This window comes from Cyanistes caeruleus, chromosome 3 (genome assembly GCF_971803275.1).
Source record: "Cyanistes caeruleus chromosome 3, bCyaCae1.hap1.1, whole genome shotgun sequence".
In the NCBI taxonomy this organism is placed as follows: domain Eukaryota; kingdom Metazoa; phylum Chordata; class Aves; order Passeriformes; family Paridae; genus Cyanistes; species Cyanistes caeruleus.
In genome coordinates, this window is record NC_141703.1 from 94,856,086 (window position 1) to 94,873,672 (window position 17,587).

At 36.6% G+C, this 17,587-nt stretch overlaps 2 protein-coding genes and 1 long non-coding RNA gene across 6 annotated transcripts in view; 1 reads left to right on the forward strand and 2 right to left on the reverse strand.

Annotated features, from left to right (window-relative positions):
• CMSS1 (cms1 ribosomal small subunit homolog) overlaps nucleotides 1-17,587 on the reverse strand; it is a 220,733-nt gene that overhangs the window by 161,687 nt on the left and 41,459 nt on the right. The gene's annotated exons all lie outside the window — the stretch shown is intronic.
• FILIP1L (filamin A interacting protein 1 like) overlaps nucleotides 1-17,587 on the forward strand; it is a 187,110-nt gene that overhangs the window by 129,862 nt on the left and 39,661 nt on the right. The window lies entirely within an intron of this gene.
• LOC111939815 (uncharacterized) lies at nucleotides 10,757-17,480 on the reverse strand. The gene is made up of 3 exons (XR_015285040.1): nucleotides 13,468-17,480; nucleotides 12,907-13,003; nucleotides 10,757-11,081 (listed from the first exon to the last, which is right to left on the reverse strand). It is a non-coding gene; the product is annotated as an uncharacterized LOC111939815 (long non-coding RNA).

Sequence of the window (17,587 nt, forward strand, 5' to 3'; positions counted from 1 at the left end):
TTTATTTTACATGAATCAGCCTGTTTTCCACATATGCTTATAAGGATTATCAAATTTTAAGATTAGTTTGGTCTAAATTTCTTGTCTGCAACCAATCTTAAAATTCAGCTAATTCCATATAATATCAGATTTCACTGCCAGCATTTCATTAAAGTCTGTCATTTAACAGTTACATATGCAAAGATCTGAGTCTTAAAACAGTACACACAACCTTGCCCTTGGGTATTCTGATTAGTAAATGCAAAGACAGGTGGTTTTATGATACACAGCAGATATCCAGAAAATTTCTTGGAGAAAACTGAGAAGCAGCTGTTCATGATTAAAATAAAAACATACAAAAGAATTTTCAAAGTGCTTGGAGTAAAAAAATTAGCTTTTTAGCCACCTGACAACAAGACTATCTCCATGGCTACATCTTTGATATAGTTCTAGTACCAAAGCACAGATTCTGGCATTACAGTCATATTTCAAAAAGTAGTTGAGAAAATGATGCAGAAAGAAAGAATTTAGTTTTATTAGACTGTGAAAGACTTTTTAAATAGGATGCACAACTTTACCTAAAATAAAACAAAAACAGGCTACTGGTATTTAAGCTTAAAATTGAGATGAAGACTATTTAAACTTTACAGGAAGTTGGAAGGTGCAGATGCAAGCACTGTTCTTGACAACACACCAATTAGAGATGCAATCATTAAAACTCCATATTCTTAGAAATAAAGCATTAAAGTAGCTAATGATGTTTGATAGAAAATAGCAAAGCTCTGTCTAACCAAAGAGCATTTAAAATGAGCAGAAATAAAAAAATAACAACTACAAACCAAACAGTCAAAAAACAAGGGTGAAAGGGCTCCTATGCAATTTCAAGAATCCAATAGAAATTAGTCTGTCCAGTTGTAAATGTGGCCATGGATAGAATGTGGTTTAATACTTTTAAGCTATATGAGAACATCCAGAGAAATATGATTCTACTATTGATAAGTATTTAAATCAAAATTTGGGAACAGATTATGCTAATGTAGGAGCTGTACAGCTGCAACAAAAAAAGAGAAGCAGAAAAGTGGAGCCAAGCAAGAGAAATGTATTTAACTGTCTAAAAAGCATATCCAGACCTTCTGTGTGTTGAAGTACACGTATAAACAGAAAATCTTACAAATGCTGGACTACTGATCATCAATCCAAAATAATGACAAGTGCTGAAATCAGAATCTAGAGACCTTTCTCCTCTGAACCATGAAGTATAAAATTAATTTGGTTAATTTGTCACAACCTCTGTTTTACTTGTATTTTTCCCTGACTGACAGCATCGGATTCCAGTGTTTTAGAAAAGTCAAGGAAGTTTCCACATTAGACACTTTATGGAGAAAGAGTCTGTGAAGCCATCTGAATTCGAACTGCTAGTAGAAAAAGCTTTAAATCAAATTTGTACAACACAAAGCAACAAGTTTACTAGCACTTTACCAGCACTAAATGGTATTTAAGTATTCTAAAAGAATTTGCATGAAAAACTGATGAACTATTAGCTGGTGAGTCCTTAAAGCTGACAGGGAAATGGGAGGCAGCATTAGTTTTTAACAAGAAAAGAAACTAGAGTAAAAAAAAATTGGCATGTATTTGGTGAACACAAAAATCTTAAGCCAGTTGAGGGAAAAAGCAGAATGATGTGCCAAATCTGCTTTCCTTCCCTACCTGTCCTCAAGTAATGCATTGCTGCTCTATCTTGTTAATCCTGGTATCTGAACTGAAGCAAGAATAACTGAGCTTAGAGAAGCTCATTTACCCCTCTCCCAGTATGGATATGTTTCTCTTTAATGTGCATAAAAAAGCCCTTGAGGGTTTGACTATTTACATACAATGGTTTGAAACAGATATTTACAAAGGCAAATTTTAATTGAGCTTCTTAGCCTGTGTGCCTATCCATCATCATCCCATTACTTCATCCACAAGTTAACTTGAACTAAAAGGCAAGAAAGAACCTTCTGAATTACTCAGTGTCTACTGGACTCTTGAACACAGGTTATCTTTTAGTGTCCAGGATATTAAGCAAGAGTGTAGTTTGACCTGATAAAAGTAGATTGCAGAAAACCCTTGTGCTCCTCCCAAGTGTGGAAAGTCTGGTAGCTTGCACATTATGGGACAATAAAACAAATGCAGTAATTAAACAAACTTCCATAACTCATTTAGTTTCACTATACAAAGAGGCAGCTTTTTTCCACAGCAAATAATGCTGTTTTTACAAACAGTTACCTAGCCTTATTCCACCCAAAGATGCCCTATCAGAAGTTTGATTTGCCATTACAAAAGCCGAATATTTGGATAGCTGTAGAATATCAAAGCCTTTGCTTTTTCCTTCTTTTCATTCTAAAAATCAAAGAATGAGATCATGGGAACTCATGCAGAAGTCTCTTGAATGAATATCTATAATGAAATACACAGTCAAATTTTAAAGCAGTAAGTACTAGCATGTAGCATCATCATTTGAAAAGAGCTCAGGCATGCAGCCTTCATCCTCCTAGAGAGTCACAGCCAGACTTCCCAATGAAATAAGGCATGCAGCAGTTCATAAAAATAATGGGGAGAGGAATAAAGATGCTGAGCTCAAGGGAACAGTTAGGCTTTTAAAAATTATTCCAAATAAAGCAGAGCTCTCTTGCCTCCAAGAAGAAAGGGAGAGGCTGTTTGTTTTTAAAAGAAAATACTAAAAATATCTTCAATTACCTTTATTTCAAAAAATGCTGGAGAGAACATATCACAAGTCCTCTTCAAATGAATGCACACAAATAAAAGACAAATCAGACAAAATGCATATGATGAATATTTAAGACACTGAAATATCTTCAAGAATTAGGACAGAGGAATACTTGGATCCCAACACAAGGTGACACTAAGACCAGGAATGAAGAAAAAAAATCAATCCTGAACCATCTGAACACCATTCCACTTCCTTGTAGCATCCAGAGCTATACCTTAATTATTTAAGAAACGTCTCATGCTACTTTTTTTTGTTCAGCTGTTATAATTGCAGTGGGAAAAAAAAAGCTGATGATTTGCTGCATAACACTCAAGAAGCCCGTCCTTATTTGACACAAACTCCTCACTTTGCTGCATAAAATGGAATGATGATGCTGTAAGTCATTACAGGTGCCAAGCCTTACTCACTGTCATTGCATTCAGAACAAATACATAAAACGAGAGAGTACAAACAACTACATGTTAGAGGAATTTGTAAATACTTCATAAGGTATATACTAAGCAGACATTAATATCCAAGTTTTGTGCATTGATTTCTTTCATATTTTTAATATTTATTCTATTTGATCCATCTGTTCTCAGTAACTTCAGTCCCTAGTATTGAAATAATTTGATTTCCTTTTCTGCTCTTGTCATCAGCTCTATAAAGAGTACATATTTTTGCAGTCATTATGGCAAAACATGTAGCTTTGGCTGCAGCTCAGAAAGAATCCCAACCTTCTCTTCCTATTTGGATTATGCTATTGTTTCTCCATTCTTACACGACATGATCTTATGACAGGTGAATCATAGCACCTTCTAGTAAGCCTAACATGGGAGCAAGTTCTGTTCTCCTACTGCTCATGTCCCCTCTGTGCTTTTGAGTATAACTGTAAATTATGTTCAGAAACAAAAAATTAACTCTGTTCCATGTTTGGCATTAAAGGCAGCATTCAGCCTATAGATCTAAAGTGGGGGATTCTGTTTTGACGCCTCCACTTTGTGGCTGGTGCCCAAGATCCCACTGCTGTCCATGGAAACATAGCCCCATTCAAATGACTAAAGACAGGCATCTTTAAACACACTAAAATTCCACTCCAGAAGTGATGACTCGTAGATAAGGTAGCTAGGTCACTACTCCTTTCCATAACCTCTCTTTGATTAAGCAATTTGCAGGATAAATCTGTACTGGGCTATTTATTTATACTGCAATCACATGCAGCAATTTCTTGTACTTCTCCCTTGTGTGCAGGTATTAACCAATGTCTCTGACCCAGCTTCTGTTTCACATCTACAGCATCTGCCCATTCAGACTTCTTACCATTCTACTTCTGCTTACACATTTAGACTTCACATTTCAGTTTTAAGGAAACACCCTCTTGAAAGAAAATCAATTCATGAAATTGGGAGAAAAAATAAGGCAAACAGCAGAATCACAGAAATATCTGAAAATTATACCTTTCATAGAAGTCCACTAGATTGCATTTTGCATTCTGAGTCTGGACCAAGTGGTATGTGATAAGCAGATACACCACATATGGGGGAATTTGTGTCAGTCCTCACTAGGATACACTTGGTAGAAAAAAATAAAAGTTAGGATATTGGTGCCAATGCCCCATGGTTAGGAAAAAAAAAAAAGTGAGAAAGAAAAAACTTCTTTGATTACTGCTGTCTTTTCATATTACTCATGTAGAGATATCCCTATTTATCAGCAAAGGAAAAATATATAATGACATTTTCATGGGAAGGGGAAAAAATACAACTGTTTGGCCAAGTTTAGAGTTACAAAATGTGTTTACATTAAGAACCTGAGGTTTGTTTGAATGTTTACTTTACAAAAGTTCTGAGTTGAGAAGCTTGCAGAGTGAACTGCATGATACTGTCAGTGTAAATTACAGGTTTTGTTTGCCACAGCCCTGTGCAATGAGCAGCTGGCCAAGAGCCAAACAAAAGGGCATAATTTAAAACACTCAATCAGTTATATTCTGAGACATTTTATTTAGTGTTTAATAAGCTCTCTAGGGATGGAGAAATTACTAAAGCACATTGTCTTGACATGAGCTAAAATGGTCCTCTCCCGTCACCACATTTCTGGGAATTTGACATTAATGTAGTAGATGAATGTTAAGTCCATATATATACACATACACACATATAAACATGCTCATATTTTTACACATACAGATATTGAGATACATTTTATTTTACAGATCTGCACATCTGAGATTATTTATTGCTTTCCACCTTTCAACTGAAACATCCATAGCCAGTGAAATTTCCATACCCATTTACACATTCACTCATCTACTCTCGCTCTGCATGATTTCTTGTTTCATGTATTGAGAGAGAACACAATCAAATGCATCACACACAAAGCATCACAAATGGAGAGTGAAGGCTGTTCAGGAACTGCTCTTTAGTTTACTTTCTTTATGGAAAAAGAAAGTCTTTATTAATATAAAAACAGGGTAGCTCCAACACTAAAAGTACACCAAAAAGCTTGTTTTTATTGATCTTTTATTGATAAAGAGATTATGACATTTCAACCAGAAATTTCTAAGCCCAAAAGTTCAGAAAATTCTGCTGAGCCTTTAGATGCAAAACAAAAGCACTGAAATGGTTGATGCTTGTTTCTGAGGAGTCAGCAGCATGCATGAAAAAGAAGGGAAAAACATTATTTTGAAATCAAACGTATTTCTGATTAGAAATCAAAATGAGACATTATTACAGAACAAATTATTCTGTCCATGCTTACCCTACAGTTTGCCTCCTACACTTCTGCTAAGCATCCTATGCCAAGAGTCCTGATATTATGCTAGAACAAGTGTCCTAACATGCTTTACAAATCCTTTTGTTCTCTGCTTCCAAGTCACCATGAAATAGCAATGACTGTTGTTGGTGCCCTTAAAACACATGAATCAATACGAAAAAGTTAAGGTATTTTGAATGTCTGGAAGGAAGCAAAGAGAAAGGAGTTTGTAATGCCTATTCCCAGACAGGGAGGAATCAATCAGAAATGTAAAATTCCTGTCCTGGTGACCATAATCTCAAGTACATTTCGGTTTCAATTACTGTCATCTATTTACATTGTTGAACTATTTATTTCATTAGTATACAGGTAAGGTATTTTTGCACAGTTTAATTTCTCCACAGTAATAAGCTAACATCCTAGGAGTTTACATCTTTTACAAATATACAAACATTCTGCTTAAAAGGAAATGGAATAAAACAACATCAGAGGACATTCTAGACTTTAAAGCCCAAATATTTACATAGGATCTCTTCTCTACTCATGTTGCATCCTTCTCTCAGAATATTTACAAACTTCAAATTATAATTTGCAATAAACCCCCAAAGCACTAGATTTGCTGTCTCTTTAGTTTATTCAGAGAAATCTCCAGAGTATGCAATTCCTAATCATCTCTAGGCAAAATTTCAACATGGAAAACAATCCACAACAGCATCAGCACTCCAGACAGGAGTAAACAAGAACCCTGATCTCCAAGACCCATAGAAAAAACTCACCCCAGTATAGCAAACCACCACAGCTTATATTTGACACTGGAAAAAACAACTCCAATGACACTGGATAGAAGGATTTAAAGAATTTTGAATATCAAATCTACTCATATTAGGAGCTGTAGCTGAGAGAACATCTCATCTTCTCAGCATTAGAAAAAAGCACATTGAACCCCACCATGATATACAAATCCAACTCAATTTGCAGCTATGTTCAGCTCATACCCACTGCTGTGCACCAGCACAAGTCAGACATGCAGAAGTCAGAGCTACACATCTGCTTTTCAAATATCCAAAGCTGTACTTCAAGAAGCTAATAGTTCAGTAAAAACAAGAGTGACTTTTTACAGGGCAACTAACTGCCAGTACTCCTGGTAAGAACAGGATCCTAAAGCTCATCTGATCTAGAGAAGGATTTATCATTTTATTAGGAAAAGACAAGATATTGGTGGATCTTATCTAAAGGTGGCATAAAAGCACAGATTTCAACCTTCAGTCAGGGAGGGATGACAGAAGTGACTGCCTCTCCTCCAGGATTCGCTATATGGTGAGTGAAGTAAAATGGAGCAGTAGAAGTTTTGTTCAAGCCAAGAAAAGAAAAGGGAAAAAGGATGCTGGTGTCATGGCTGATCCAAGGAAAAACTCCAATCAGCTGAAGCATTTATGAAATAAAATGTAGTTCTCTCCTTAACATTAGTTGCTCAGAAACTAAAACATGACCAGAGTAGCAGAAGGACCAAACTTCTTTAAATGCACTCTTCAAACTGATGCATAATTAGGAGGCAGGGCCTCATGTCCTTGCATCCCTGGACACACATTCGCAGGATTCTGCTTGCATGAAAGTCACTCCACCAAAGTCAATTTACTAAACTAAAAAGCCAACAATCAAACAAAGTAACCCAAACAAATTACAGGGCTATTGAATGCATTTGCATGTAAGTAAAGTAAGACATACAGAAGCTACCAAGTAGAAAATATTTAATAATTTTCCTAAAACTTATTTTAAAATATCTCCTCTTTCTCCCCAAACAAGCAGTACATTAATAATTTTTGTTGCACATGTTCCTCTCTCCACATAGTTAGAAATTGTTTTCTTCCTTTTTAACTCCAAAGATCTCTATGAATTTCAGATGCATTTTCGTGGCTTTTTGCTAACATGGGTGACCACCAGAATAACATTAACAGGTTGCCTTTGAAAACATTTGCTGTACTTCATTTTGCTGACAGTATTTGTGATGTCATTTACTCCGGTACAGATAGTAGCTCAGATTTCTCAAGTTTTCAGAGTTACTTGTTAACACAATATGGAGGCTGCTTTGACTGTTTTGGCTTTTTTTAAAAAAAAAGCTAGAGCTGGCTTTTCATCTATTTTTAGAAGTTTAGTAGAGAATACTTTCTGAATTTAAATAAAATTGGTAAGGCATCTGTAGCAGAATAAGCTACAATTGCTAGCATAACGCGATCAATTTACCAGTATTTATAATCTCACATAAAACTTAGCATCTCAAAATTAAACCACTAGGCCATAAAATCCCAGAGCCAGAAGAGGTCAGAAGAGTGAACAAAATTAAAATGTCATTTAGTCACTTTTCCATGCAAGGACTAAGATCCCCACGGAATAAGGGCCATAACAAGACCAATCAGTTGCCAAGTTACAGTTCTCCAAGGGCCTCACCACTCTTCAGAAAAGAGGCCACATTTCTGAAGGCAAATATGGTGGGAGACATTCTCCCAGGGTTTTGAGAAATCATTTTTCAATAGAAAGAAAACAGACTGATTTCCTCTTAAGCATTTTCAAGAATATATTATTTTGATTGTAGAGTTTTCAGCTTCAGGCCAAAGAGCATTCCTAAACACACATTTCACATGTCATCAGAAGCTCTACAAGATCAGGTTTGACCTTGACCTTCCCAACAACACTCTCCCTTGAAATGAATTATTCAACTTAGGGCACAAAATTTTCTGAGAAAACAGAAAGAACCACCCACATTCTCTCTCCACATCACATACAGTTTGAGATTCTGCATTTTGCTTACAATTGTGCACAGATGTATGTGTGGGTAGAAACCCTTCTCTAAAGTCAGCAGGCTACCTCAGTATGTACTGCACACTGGAAACACTATTTTGGATGATGCCTGTTTCCAAGGACAGCTATTCTATTCATTAATCGGTACAACTTATGTTGCATTAAGCCATAAACATTCTAGCTAATTCAATATGGTAGGGGGAAAAAAAAAAGGCACAAAACTGCATATTAAAATAAAAGAGGTTTTCAATTCTTACTCTTTTAAAATGAAAATATGAATGAAGGTTGTTTTGTCTATTTGCATCCAGGTTTCCCCCTCTATTCCTTGGCTGAGGCTCTGAACCTCTCCTATCACCTTCCACTCCATCAGAGAGCAGAGAAATTATGAAGGCCCTGTAAGGTGAAGGCCACATATAGAAAACCTGAATAAATGGAGCATATATTTTTGTCTTTAAATAAATCAGTCTCTCAGAAGTTAAGTGTACCAATTATGTGGCTAACATTAGGGCAACAAATTTTTCCTTGCCCTCCTATTGCCATATGCCTGTCATTTTTTTTCCTGCATTTTCCACTCGCTGTTTCAAACATATGTTGCCACTTATATGCCAAGAAAGGAATCTCTGAATTACCCCCTTCAAGTATGATGGAATGGCAGACTGAATGGAGCCAGAGAGAGCACCATTAGCAGTTGTTCACACTTCTGTTTTCTCTTAACTTCCTCTTCTCCAAAGTTTATTCCTCCTATGCAAGGGGACTTAGAACTATAAAGCCATCTATGACTCATGCTGCAAAATATAAAGCTGCAGCCATGCACTGGAGAAGCAATGTTTTACCTTTTTTTTTTTTTTTTAAGGCCACCTTAAGCAAACTTATTCTCCTTTCAGTTTCCAGATGGAAGATTCCTTTGTGAATCGCTTACCCAAGTCTTAACATGGGTGATCCAGCATTCTTTTATTGTAAACTCACTGCTCAGTTTACCAGTGGTTTGCTGTGTCTCTCCCTGCAACTCCTGCTTCCCAGGGTCAGCTTGGGCACACACATCACACTTCCAGAGTAGTGCACCTCAAAGAACATCTGTAACACTGTGCATGCCCTTGTTTTTGTCATCAAGAGAAGACCATGAAAAGCTAAAATCATGCAGATAATTCTTCAGAAAGGTGGGCAGAAAAAAGAGTAAAAGATGAATAGAGGGGGGAAAAATGGCTGTTATCCACTAAAAGAGAAGTGAGCAGTTACTTTGGTATCATTAAATAGGAGTAATTAGTCCATTGAGAAATATTTTTTTAAACAGGTTTAAAATAACCAAGTGTCTCCCAAAGGAGTCACCCAATGACAAACAGCACAAAGGTAGATATGTTGGCCAGCTTCAAGAGAAGTTTCATGGCATAAAAAGTATTAGTAAACTAAATTGAAGTAAAATAAAACATTATTTTCTTCTCCGGTGCTCTTGCCCTGATTATCAGCATCACCATCACTACATGACAATACTTGATCTTTTCTTTTTCTGGTTTTGTTTTCCATTTCTTTGGTTTGTTGATTTCAGGCTTTTGGGTTGTTTTTTTTTCTCTTGTTTGGTTGGGGTTTTTTGACTGTTGGTTTGTTTTTAATGTGAGAAGATGCAGACAGAGGTTTCCAAAGAAAAAAAAAGGAAACGATGTAGTCAATGTCAGAAAATTTCCTAAACTGCATATAACAGAGACTAAAGAATAACCTTTTATCTTCCACTTAAATTCTCCAGAACGTAATGAAACCAACAGAGGTGCACAGCCTGAAACCTGGCATTTTCTTAATTTTGCAAAGCCACTGTTAATTACTTAAAGAAATGGGTTTACTTAAAATTTAATTACTTAAAGAAATGCTAAGAATGGGAACTATCCAGCACATCTTACTTTTATTTACAGTTTTGTTATTGAGTGACTCTTTTTGCACATACTGGGTTATTTTTACCTGATTTTTAAACCTAATTTTCATCCCAGGTATTGATGTTTGTTACTTCCAAGGTGCCCCATGAAACTGACTGCAATTCATGTAGAACAATGCTTTTCCTTACATTTCTGAGTAGTATTCAGGATTAATTCAGAGAAGCCAAAAAGCAGAAAGGTCATGTGGCAAGCTTCACTGTCAAAAAGAGAAATCCTACAGGCTGATGCTTCCCTTCCAAAACCTGGAAGGTGTTTGTGGTAGTGTTTTCCTTAACACATCAATCACATGTATATTTAGCTCTCCCAATTAACTAGTAATTGTTTGTGCCAGTGTCTGCTCCACCACTGGCATAAATATCACTGGGAGACTGAAACAGAAAAATGCCTACATGAATAACTATCAGGGAGAAAATGTCACACAGGCTCATCCCCCCCACCCAACCTTCCCCTCTTCACTTTTCTAAACAGAAGTAATAATAAGTAAAAGGAAAGCAAGTTGATAGGAAAGCAAGAGCTAAACATCACCTATTGCTCATCCAATGGAGAACAGCTGAAACTTGCATTCATAAAAAATTTGCATATTAGCTTTATTAAGTCTACTGAGAGCTCATCCACATTCTGTCCTGGGTATGCATTTCCAAAAAGCATAAAGAAGTACACTGTCTGCTGTGACTGGACAAAAATACAAGGAAGTTTTAAATTCTGCTGTACATGCCTTGCCTTTCACTTGAGGATCTTCTGTACTACGCACACTTCTGTCCCAGTGGTCCTTGAAGGATCAAGGAGAATATTTTGAGGCCAACACTTCCAAAATCAGTATCTTGTTTCAAGACTTTTATGGGAGCACTGTCCATCTGAAACTGATGAGGTGAAGAACTGGTGGGACTCTGTGAAGTGACCAAATGAAATTTTTTATTTCTAAGGATATGTTGGGACAATAACAAAAAGAACTTGTCAACGAGTTCCCACTATTCAACAACTATACCTTAAAAGCAAAGTCAATATTGATGGATTACTCATACTGGAGCCTAATTTAGTCTGGGAATGGCACAAGAGGGAAGAGAGGAACAAAACCCACAGCCTTGGGTTCACTCAGCATTTTCCCTGAAAAACGCCTTCCGGACACATACCCAAAGGCTGACTAGCAGCTTTAATTTGAAAATTCAGTGCAATTTTACCCTGAAGCCGCATATAAAAACTGCATTAAGACAACACAGGCAATCACATGTAGATCATCATAACATAAAGCTCAGATTTTCTGTGGGGGTTTTGGTTTTTTTGGGTTTTTTTAATGTGGTCTCATTTCTCACAGAGTAAGGAGTTATCTGTTCATTTAATTTATTTAATGAGGTTTATGAAATCCAAGTTCATTAAAACTAGACTGAGATCACAAAAAATACCACGACAATCAATAAAAGACCAAACTTTGGTATCACTTTCATGTAGCTTTAGAATTATAAGCTCTATATTATACCTTTCACAAAAAAATGTCTTATTAAAAACCAGATCACTTATGAACTGGACCAATTAAAATCACCAGACATATTTTGCACATATGGTCCTTAACAAGTGAATAACTCTAAAAAGTGTTTAAATTAGCTTAGAAAGACAAATTTAATATTTCATAACCAAAAAATTTTATTTCCGGTATTTTTAAGTGGATCATTTTCCAATAAATTAAAACCACAAACTGGTGGAAATGGGTCTATCTCCTTTGAATTCATTAACAACAGGAATTACTCCACATGAAAATTCAGCAAATCAGTCTATAAATACATTCATAAAACTCTTGCAGTTCTTTTTGTTTGTTTCAATACATTTAAGTGCATTTACAGAGAGATGATGAACTCATTAAACCAATTTAAAAACCTTATTTTTTTTAGCTACATCCTTCCCAAGTGAACCCTATCCCCAGGCTATTATTTCACTTCACAGCTGTTGACAGGATGGTTAGGAAATGGTTAATTCTGCAAGATTATGTCTACCATATGCAACTACCATTCAGCATCCCACCCTAAGGGTACAATCAACCAATAAAGGCTTTGTTCTGATTATGTAATGCATGCATTTGATATCCCACTTGAGAACTCTGTTGGATATAAAGGCAGCTATAGCCTAGTGACTTGGCAAATAAGATGATGTAATATTTCTTTGGAAGTAAGAAAACATCTGAGCATGCTCACTGTGAAGCAGAGAATTCAGAAGCCTGAGCACTTCTCAGTCTGAACCACTCAGCCACTCAAGAGCTGTGTCTTCCTTCATGGTTTGCTTCCTCTGTAGCACTTACAAACTTTCTGACACCAAGAACAGAATCACAATTTTCTTCCAAACTAGTCATACAAAAAACCACACAGAACAACCCAATTTCATTTGAATTTACAGGTTCTCAAAAAATGGAATAAAATTCTCATCCAAATTGCATCTGTGAACAAGAAAAAAAAATTGTTTTCTTTAAGCAACTTTAAAAAATGCATAAGCCCAAAAGGCAACAGCCAGAAGAACAGATCGATGCAACTCCTAAGGGAGAAATTATATGTGGAATTCCAGCTTGTACCAATACACCCATAGCTTAAGAGTTACTGAAGTATTTGCATTCAGATGTTGCACATGAACACATTCCTTCTACATTCATTGTTCATCAAAGCAGAAGCAGTAATAGCCTATAAATGTCATAAAACCATGCACACAAACACACTTTATAAGGACTGTCACCTGATGGGGTTTTAGATATAGCAGCTTTCATAGTTCAGGTCAATGAAGAAGCGGTTTTTAAAAGAGAAGAAAAGTTTAGTGGAAGCCAAATATTCACCTGAAAAATGACACAACAAAACAATAAGGTTCTATAATCAGCTGAGCAAAATCACTGTCACTTAAGAAATTACTATGAATAGTGAGAGAGACAGAACAATGTCAGGGTCAGAAGAATGAAGATAAAAAAAGATCAAACCCGAAGCTCTACTAGAAAACAAAGTGAACATTTTTCATTCATTATGAAAGATGTGACCCTTTTCTCTGTCCTCAGTGCCATGCAACTGACAGCAACAAGTTGGCCCTATTTGAAAACACAAGATTTCTAAGTCCATGTAGAAATGCAACACCCAGGCATTTTCCTTTCTAAACTCAGATTAATGTCTAGGTGAAAAGCACACATTTGCGATTCTGTGTGGATTACTTTCCGATTCGGGACCTCTTCCCTTTCCCACTGACTTCCCTCAGAGAACAGAAGTGCAATCAATGAGCCTCCCTGCATTCCAGTACAAATGCTAAAAATACCTCTAACCATTCCTTCCCAGTCACTCCACTGGACACTGGCATCTTCACATGGTCACATGGTCCTCCCTTCACCTTCCAATAATCCACTAATGGATTCTCTTCTTCCAATATGACAAACTGGAACCTCACCTGACCAACATTAGCCTCTTTTATTGGTTTTGGCTCCTAGATGCACATAAAAAACACAGAGAGGCATAGAATAGCACATGAAGAGAATAGAAAAATACTTGTTAATAGCTGGCGCAGTAATTAAAGAAAAAAAAAATCCCAAATGAACGATTTCACAAGGTGATTTGGTCTCTCTAGTATACTGCAGTTATGAAAAGAAACAAATTATTGATTGTACTTGCAAAATTATTCACAAACATGATTCCCTACTTCTTTTTGTATTACTTATGTTTAATGCTATTCCCTGAAGCCTGTAGAAATTCACTACCAAAATTGGGAAGCTTTGCTGTTTTAGGTAAGTACCTGAAAGAGAGAAAATACATACAAGAAAGCCCAATATTGAAGCAAAAGTAATGAGTCCCAGTTTGACTAAATGACCCAAATTCTATGACATCAATACACGTGGAACACAGACCAGGACATCATTTAAAGCTAAGGTATCACAAACAGCCCTCAGTCACTCATTCTAAATATTAACTAGCTGAAAGAAGTCAAAATCCATTGGAAGCATCGTTCACTGAAGTTCAGACACACCCAGAACTCCTTTGTGTAAAACAACATAAACTTTTCAGAATGATTTCCAACAGATCTGGAGGCACTTCAGAATTCCCTCCAACTCGGACCCTGCCCTCCAGGAGCAAAGCTATGAATCCTGGTAAGGGTTTCCACAAGCCCCTGAGCCATGAGTGTTTCTGCTCCAGGGATACCTATGCCTACCACAACCACTCCAAGAACTGCAGGCATCTGTCACACTGACTGCTGAGAAAAATATACTTAGCAACATTTCTGGGCATGACTTGCTTTGATTTACATACACACAGATAGCTAAAAGTTAAGGTTCCACTTAGGTTCCCAAGCTCCAAGGTCAAAACAATTTTATAGCTCTCAAAGTGTTTATTCTTGTCAAGCTCTGTATGACCTTATGTCACTCTGGACACATCTTAGGCTTCTAGCAAAATAACTCCTCCTATTTTGGTAGTGTTGGATTCATGCACACTCCTCTTTTACTCAGCAGCAACATCAAGGACTGACTTGTTTTATGTGAGAATAAAGCAAGGACTGATTTGTTTTATGTGACATTGCCTCTGCTCATCTACTATGGAAATTTGAAATAAAAACAATTAAAATCAGAAAAATAGAGTAAAGCAGAAAAGAACTAACAAACTTCATGTGTCCCAAACTTGAATCAAACTAAGACATCATGCACAACCAGATCTGGATTTAACCAGTACAACATACATTAAGAATTCAAAAATATACTTGTTCTTTTGCAGCTTTTTAGTTCTAGGTCTCTATTTATTATAAATGGAATCAAGACATTTCTGTATAATTTTAAAAGTTAAACACAAAAAGGCTGCATAAGTACTGTCATAAGTACTGTATTACAATAACTAGAACCACTTTTCTCCTCTGTCCTTGCTACTGGCTAGAGCTATGGACAAATATTTACCTATATATATAGTTCTGTATTTATTGAAGAGGGGGCAGAGGGGTAAATAACCCAAAGATCTACAAATTTACAGTGCTTAAATTCTTGTTCTGTAGAGTCACCTAAAAGTACTAAAGTCTATGTTCTTTTGTTGAATCCATTTAAGAAATTAGCCTATTTTTTTCTTGAGTAATAGTAGTCTGCTTCTAAGATAAATTATTAGCAGTTATCAAATTTACTATGAGAATTCACAGCAGAATATGCCACTACAGACTTCACTTGCATGAAACTGTATCACTACAAGAAAGAACCCAATACATTGCTCTCTTTAATCAATTCTACACAGTTCATCCTGATCACACACTTGTAAGTGTAATTTGTATGGATTGTAACTATCTTTCATCTAATTAATATTAATCTTCATATTAGAAGCTCCTGAGTTCACTGGCCAGAGCAAATAGAGGCCAGAAATTATGCTCTATCAAAATGCTTTCAAATCAAGTTACCCAGGGGAAACAATGTTAAAAGGTACAGAAGCTTCATGCTTACAACTAAAAATAGGTAACTGATCAAAACAGGTTAAAAATAAAGTGCTCAACAACTAAAAAACCCCACAAAATAAAAAAGACTATAAAGCAGTGGGAAAGGTTGCAGGGAAGACTGTTTAAAGAACATAGGATTTTAGGGACTAGAAGAAAATTTTTCCTTTCCTTCAGGTGAAGGAAGAGAATTTCCTTAAACCACTTTTTTTGTGCCTTAGTTCAGTTTTCAAGCATGAAGCAAGCTGTAGGCTATTCAAGCTTTTAGTTCATCTCCTAAAAGACTTTCTTAGTAATAGTCCATCCTGTTGACATAACACCCGGAGACATGAGATCAATAAAAGTGTTCCCAGATAATGACACAACTTCAATATTGCCAAGATGAAAGTAATGGTTCCTAAGGCTGATACGTCTCATGCCAGCTGCCATAAAAAAGCCAAATTAATACCCTTTTGTAGTTGCTCCCCTTCCTCACTCCAGGGTTTTGTAAAATTTTTGTTGCAGACTCTGGAGCTGTGGAGTGTCTGAGTCTGCTAAATACATTTCCCCAAGCCCAAGAGACTCCTTGAACAGTACCTGCTGTGGGCAAGACTAACACAAAGAGCTACATGTGACTACACCCTAGGAGGTCAAGAAATTCTGTAAATACTTTTCCAGACCAGAGAACTGAACCGCACAACTAAGTCACATTTCTAAACTATGAATCCATCAGATAGCTCAGCAATTCTGAATCCCAAAGGGATCAAAGTTTTACGAGCTACATTACGTCCCTAGGAATCCGCAATCTAAAACAGCCCGTATAGGATACATTTGCCTCTGTGTTATTTCAACACATACTCCTTGAACAGGTACCAAAATCACCAATAACTTGAAGCACTGTGCTTGAAAGAGGAACTAACGTATAGCTACTGAAATTACACAGAATAAGAAAAGCCTTTCTGAATGTATTTCTTACCAGGAATCCTAAGGGGATTTATCAAGGCAGAAAACATGTCTGTTATTACATAAATTTTGTAACATAGATGCATAGAGGCCCAAAGAAGGGCCTCTGCACCCAAGAGCATGTTTGTATTTTTCTCTGCTAAAGCAAGCAGCCCAACAAAAAAATACTTTCTCTCCTTGCAAATTTTGCCTTCCTTAGCATCCATACTCATCGTTCTACAGCCTTACTCCCTTTTAAAAAAGCTCTTTAACAGCTCTGTTTTCACTGGGTTAATCAGTAGGAGGCAAGAGAAGCCTGTTCAACAGAATTATAACAATGACATGTAGGCTTCATGATACATTTTAATTCTGGATTATCTCTACTTAACCAAAAGAAAAAAAAGAAAAAAGAAAAAAAAAGAAAAATGGCATGACAGCTTTGTACTCCACTTTGCATAAAATCAATGGCACCAATGAGCCTTCTTCCAGCTCCAATGTTGTATTCAAGCCCACATTCACCTAAGCATGTGCCTGACAGGCTAGTGCTCCCAAAGTAGCCAGTGGCTTCAGGAGGCTCCTGTAAACCTGCAACCCACAAGAAATGCACTGAGTGCTGAATTCTTTCTACCTGTGTGCTGGGCTTTTCTCTCCAAGCCACTGGTGGAACAGCATCACCCAGAAACAAGTGCAGGAACAACAGCCGTGAAGGGAAAAGCCCAAGTGAAGAGATGGTGCATGATGTGGAGGAGCTGAAAGAGCCTGCAATAACTTGATCTATTTTTCACCTCATCTCATCAAAGCTTTGAAAGAAACATCCTCCACTGGCACCATGTTCAATTCATGGCAGTGTGAAAAGCTGAGTCAACAAACCTGCGCAGTTTTTATTCAAACAAGAATTATACTGCTCTGAAAAGGAGTTGATCACTTTGAATAAAATGACTGAACCCACAGCTTAGGTTAAAACATTAAAAAGAGACAGGAGTCATGTGGACCCAGACTTGATGCTCAAAAAGTTTCAGCCATACCACTTCCCTGAAGTTCTACAAAAAGAATCTTGCTTTGA